This window comes from Pholcus phalangioides, unplaced genomic scaffold (assembly GCF_987345545.1).
Source record: "Pholcus phalangioides strain wild (caught in Gottingen) unplaced genomic scaffold, Ppha-v1.0 ptg000020l_1, whole genome shotgun sequence".
Classification (NCBI taxonomy): domain Eukaryota; kingdom Metazoa; phylum Arthropoda; class Arachnida; order Araneae; family Pholcidae; genus Pholcus; species Pholcus phalangioides.
The window spans coordinates 10,215,121-10,221,120 of NW_028301613.1; the positions used below are offsets into that span (position 1 = coordinate 10,215,121).

At 36.1% G+C, this 6,000-nt stretch overlaps 1 long non-coding RNA gene across 1 annotated transcript in view; it reads right to left on the reverse strand.

The window, feature by feature from the left end:
* Positions 1-5,520, reverse strand: part of LOC149070956 (uncharacterized) — a 162,362-nt gene extending 156,842 nt beyond the window's left edge. Inside the window, exons 1-2 of the long non-coding RNA XR_016194990.1 lie at positions 2,669-5,520; positions 1,123-1,397 (exon numbers count right to left, since the gene is read on the reverse strand). This is a non-coding gene — a long non-coding RNA (uncharacterized LOC149070956). The remainder of the gene's footprint in view (positions 1-1,122; positions 1,398-2,668) is intronic.
* Positions 5,521-6,000: the final 480 nt, after the last annotated feature.

The following is a 6,000-nucleotide window of genomic DNA, read 5'->3' on the forward strand; positions in this document are numbered from 1 at the left end:
TATGAACAAATGACAGAAATGTGGATTAGTTTACCTTATTCGAAATGAAATTCTCTACAAAATGCACATTATTAATTTTCGATAGCATGAAAAAATTTTTTATCAACAATTGATAGTACCGGCCCTCGCGATTTTAAAATATGAAAATTTACACCGATTTATGGAAATTTCTCCGTCTATGATCAAATGACCGAAATATGGATTAGTTTACCTCATTCGAAATGAAATTCCCTACAAAATGCAGAATATGAATTTTCAATAGGATGGAAAAAGTTTTTTTCAAAAATTGAAAGTACCCGCCCTTAGGATTTTGAAACATTAAAATTTACACCGATTTATGGAAATTTCTCCGTCTATGAACAAATGACAGAAATATGGATTAGTTTACCTTATTCGAATTGATATTCCTTCCAAAATGCACATTATTATTTTTCAATAGGATGAAAAACGTTTTTTTCAAAAATTGACAATACCGGTCCTTGAAGTTGGAAAACTGCATAAAACCAACTTCAGCTGACTGCCACTGTCCTGAACAGATTTAAACCTGGATTCTCACAATGAGAGTCCAGCACAATGGCCAGGTGAGAGTGAAAATACTGTAAATGCTCCAAATAACATCCATTATTGGGTGGTGTCAACTACGTACAATGCTCATCATAGGATCAGTATCTACTGTACTAATCTTTAACCCTGAAGTTTCAAAAACAGCTAAAAAAAAATTTGTCGATTTTGTGTTTCTGTAGACTGTAATACAAAAGAATTGTAAGCATTCGGGGAGCCTAAATATTTTAAGTACACATATGTGTACCTCTGGATTCCAACGAGTAGAAACACTTAATATTTTAACCACAATGTAATGTATAGTGAGATGTAAACTATATTTGTATTATTTGCAAATTTAAAACACAACATTAAATGACATTAACTCACAACAGGCATGAGAATTGCAATAGCAAAATGCTGATGCAACAACCATTTTATATTCAATAAAAGTCTTATAGGCACTCATTAAATTTTTCTTTATGGCAATACTGAACGTACATCACCTAACAATTCCAAATAACAAGATTGACAAGATGAATGAAAACTCTAATAGGTAATCTGTCTGTTCTAAGCACTCACCTGTATTAGGCATATAGTAAGTATCTATCGCACAGGTCCATTTTCCCATGGATGTATTATAGGCGTTGGCTATCGCAGGCTGAAGAATGCCAACTTTTTTTTCGATACGAGTTCCTTGGCTTTTTTATTTATGCTGCTCTTATCAGCAACTGTTTCATCATCTGAACACCATTCGTTAGAGTCGTCTTCCTCACTAACAGCTGTAGGCCTGGTCATTTGGAACTAGGTCATTTTGGAACTGTCCTCAGAAACACCTTAGAAGTACGTCAGTACACCTGCAGAATAGCTTCTTTTTTTTTGACTTAACTCAGAAAATATTAATAAATGAAATACACACATCTGATGATTTTGGAAAAAAATATTTTCAGCATGCCACTATATTTGGTTATCTTAAAATCAGGGGTGGGAAGTGACTAAGTCCATTTCGGAGCAGCAAAATATGGGATTTGGAGCAGATATTTATAAATTGGAACAGTGAAATTAACAAGAATATTTTCGTTAACCCTCAACCCTTTTCAAAATAAAACTGCACTGTCTTTTGTTATCAAACATCTTTTCGTCAGCTTAATTTTTGTTTTTGGTGTTTTAGGCTTTTGACACCTTGTTTGAAAGAGCAGCTATCATAAAATGTTTTGCACCCGTCTATTTAAGAGGATTTTTGCTTACCGAGGGCACTATTTGCTGCCTTGAACAGCGGCACTTCAAATGAGCTAAAAAAATTTTATAAGTTTTCAATTTTTTTATACTTGGAAAGAAATTGTTGCAAAATGGGAGAGAATTTCGAAGAATCAACTCGATGTTTGGCGATTCAGCACTCATTATCTGGCAAGACTGGCGATCTGACACTCACTATTTGGCGAAATTGACTATTTAACTCTTGTTATTTGCAAACATTGGCGATTTAACGCTCGTTATTTGGCAACACTGGCGATTTAACACTCGTTATTCTGCAACATTGGCGATTTAACACTCGTTATTCTGCAACATTGGCGATTTAACGCTCGTTATTCGGCAAAGTTTCTAAACTAACATTTGTAATTCGGCGGACATGCGCTTTTTACTCCTGGAATGAAAACGTTTTGCATGAAACATCGAGATTTAACACATGACAATCGACTACAGTAATTTCTGCTGCTTCCAGTGACAACTTTTTTTTTTAAACGGAAACACTGGAATTTGCACTTTAAAGCTGAAAGGCATTGCAAACCATCTTCAGTTAAACGATCACGGACAATATCGGGGTTTCGCGATGGAAAGCCCGATCAGGGGCCGATAGTCTAAGGCGATAATTTAAGTATAGTGGAATAAAACATGCTCTTTCTCGTAAAGAAACGTTTCATGGCTAGCAGGAACAAAAATTTTTTGGCGTCCTTTCCAAAATTCTGGGCATACTGAAGCGAAATTCGCTATTTGGCGCAGAAAAATGCGAAAATACGCTATTGGAGCAGGATGGCGCAAAATATTAGTTTTGGCACAGAGTTCCCACCCCTGTAAAATGTATCATTTTTAATTATTAAATTCTTGAAAATATGAAAAAAATATTTACTTTTTCAAGTAGCGATTTCGTCAACATCTGTCTTTGTATTCACTTGTTTTCTCAGGTAATATCATTACACGCCACATTCTACCCAAATCAATAAGCTTGAACTTCCAGGTATGTGCTAGAAATGTTGGAATTAAATAATATCTACGATATAATTAGAAACAGGAGATCGTATAAAGGTCCATATATGAGTACCTCTGGAACAAAGATAAGGATCAGAGAAAATTATTCTTAATAGTCCCCCATAGATTTTTTTCACACTGGACCCAGCATCTAGTAAGGGCAGCAGTAACTGGTATGCATGCATCTAGGTCAGGGTTTACGCTGCCAATCGACATTGCACTAAATTGCGATATCATATTTCCATTCGCGAATAAATAAAATACCAAGTGTAAATCACGAATGTCTATTTTGCCCCTTAATGGTTAAATCGAACAGTTGTTTTTAAATCCCCATTTTATGATGCATGAATTTGGCCAAGGTTCTCTCTCATTTGGCTACAACTTTTTCCGCCTAATTAGCCAAATTGCTACAACTAATAAATATCCTTGATCTAAATACCATATCCATTAGCGATAGCATATACAGTGTGATTCACTACCAGCACGACAAGCTTGTAGGAGGTGTAGGGTAGGGGCACAAAGACGATTTGGAATCACCTAACATTGTTGGGTCGGAAATGTCTTCTTCATGGTATAGAGGGCATTGCACGGGAGTTTGACTGCACAACAATCCCACTGGAAACCAGCATTTGAGAACCGGTCGCTGAGGTAGTAGGATGAACCAATACTCACACATTGAATTGGCCGACATGCACCTCGAGTATGGAGCTGTAAACAGGCATGCCACTCTGCACTTGTACAAGGAACGTTTCCCAAACAGGCATGCTCCTCATCATATCATCTTTGCAGGTCTGCACAGATGATTACATGAGAAGGGTTGTTTCAAGAGAGCTACCATGAATTGAGAGCAATCAATTCATGTATGAGACAATTTTACAAGAGAGTGAACCTACAATCCACATAATGCTCATTTGTAGGCTTTGGTGAATCCCCATGGTACGCAAACACATGCATTTCAAAGCCGTTTATTTCTCTATAAATGTTTAGGCCATTGGACCTTACCTCTTCCCTCCTCATCTGGCGGAAATCATTGGCTTGCTAAATTATCATGCCTGGACTTCTGCTGGGGTCATATAAAGTCATTAGTGTATGAGACCCCCTTCCAACCTGTTGAATCAGTCGAAGACTTGGTTGATCACATCTCTGTAGCTGCTGGGGAGATCTGAAACATGCCAGGAATCTACCAGAATGTTAGGGATTCCATGTGGCCAGGACTGTAACTAGGCTCGGACAACCATGGCACTGGCCCAAGCTGAACAAGGGGCCCCAAAAAATTTACATTTATTTTGCATAATAATAAACCTTTAAAAAAGGTCCCCCCCCCTACCCCCAAAGAAAAAGTCTGCCAGAGGTCTCGAAAAGGCACATTACAGCCCGGCATTGATGTGAAGCCTGTGTGAGTACTCATGGCTGAAATTTCAAACACCTTGTATGCATGCTTTTTGTTGATGTAAAACTTGTCATTAATGCTCTTACAATGCAATTTAAAACTCATCATGCTTTATGTTACACTAATGTGTTGCTGTTTCTGATCTCATTTTCTTTGCCTTTTTGACCCTAGCTGGTATAGAAGGAAGACATTTCTGACCCTGCAGTGCTAGGTGATTCTGAATTATCTTTGCGCACCCCTACCTCTCCTGCAAGTTTGTCGCACTAGTAATGAATCACCCTGTATAACAACTCTTGCATAGCTTGTGTACTGTTAGGAATGTGTGGAAGTTTGCTTACTCTGAATAGATAGTAGCCGTACATATACTTAGTTTTAAGAATGGTTTGTCACCTTTCTTTTCCTTAGATTTTTCAACAAAAATGCAGTTTTAATTTCTTCTTGTTAATTATTTAATTAATTATACATCTACATTATTTGTTAAGTAACATTAAGGAAAAAATTGAATGGCCAAGAAAAAGAGGTAACGCCCAGATTTCTTGTTTGCGTTTGTCCTAAGGGGAGAAGTTTCTTGATATGCAATTCAATATATTTTTGATTATTTCATGGTTTATTTTCATAGTAATTTATATACTGGGCGCACAATAAATGATGACTAGCTTTTCTATGAATAAATTATGCGACAGCAAAAAGAAAAAAAAAAAATTATGTGCTATCAAATAATTATCCCCCTTTCATACGATCCAGTTAGATTTTGCTGAGTAAATTTCAATTCAATTGAGTTTCTCAGTGAAACTGAATTCACACTTGGACACTCCCTAATATATTACTGAATGCTGTTAAAAACAGCACAGTAGTGTCTTTTTTTTATTAACAGTAATATGTATTTATGAGCAGAATTTTTCTAATCTTGTCCAATAGGAAAAATCGTATAAAATATATATATGGGGTTGAAGATATTGAACATAAATAGGCAATAAATAACATTCTTGTTCAACTATCAGTGAAAATTTTTCATGTACATTATTAATAATTTCCAATGTTTTCTATGAAATTCATGTTATGCCACAAACTGAACATGCTTACTGTGAACATTTTACAAGCAAATGAGTATGGAGTGAAAAGAAGTCACTAATGAATAAGGCAAATACACAAGAAATACACAAACTTCTAATGCATTTCAACTCCAATGGGTGTCCTCTTCAAAGATATTTAACCACTTATCACACTGATCCACACTTATCACAAGGATCGTACTTAGATTGAATACCAAATCTAAACTTTCAGTTGCTCAGGATGAAGCTGACAGCCTGCGTGTAAGATTAATGCAGCATCCTGCGATGCTTGCAAAATGTAGCTATCTGGAATAGATCTATTCGAATTTTCTTAGATTTCTTGCTGGTAATAAATTGAAGCCATGGTATTTTGATTGATGGGCAGGTCCATATCTATGAGGGGGGTAGCAAAGTTTTTATAGCCCACAGGCATTTTTACTGCCTGTGGGCTATAAAAACTTTGCCCTCCCCGATTTCGATTTAACTTTTTAATCCTCTTAACCCATTCCATGCCATTACTATCATAAAACAAACAAAAGACAAAAAGTTACCAATACACAAAACAGTTTCTTGCCAGTGAGCAGAAAACCATATCACCCTCTATCTGACCAGGTCGAAAAGGTTTGTACACCCCTGCTTTATAACAATGAGGGCTATGACCTCCGTAGAGCTGTAAAATAACTAACATCAAGGCATTAAATGGAAAAATAAGTTTTATTTATATGATTGTAAGTAACTGTAATGAAAATTAGCTCTTAAATCTTTTCATCA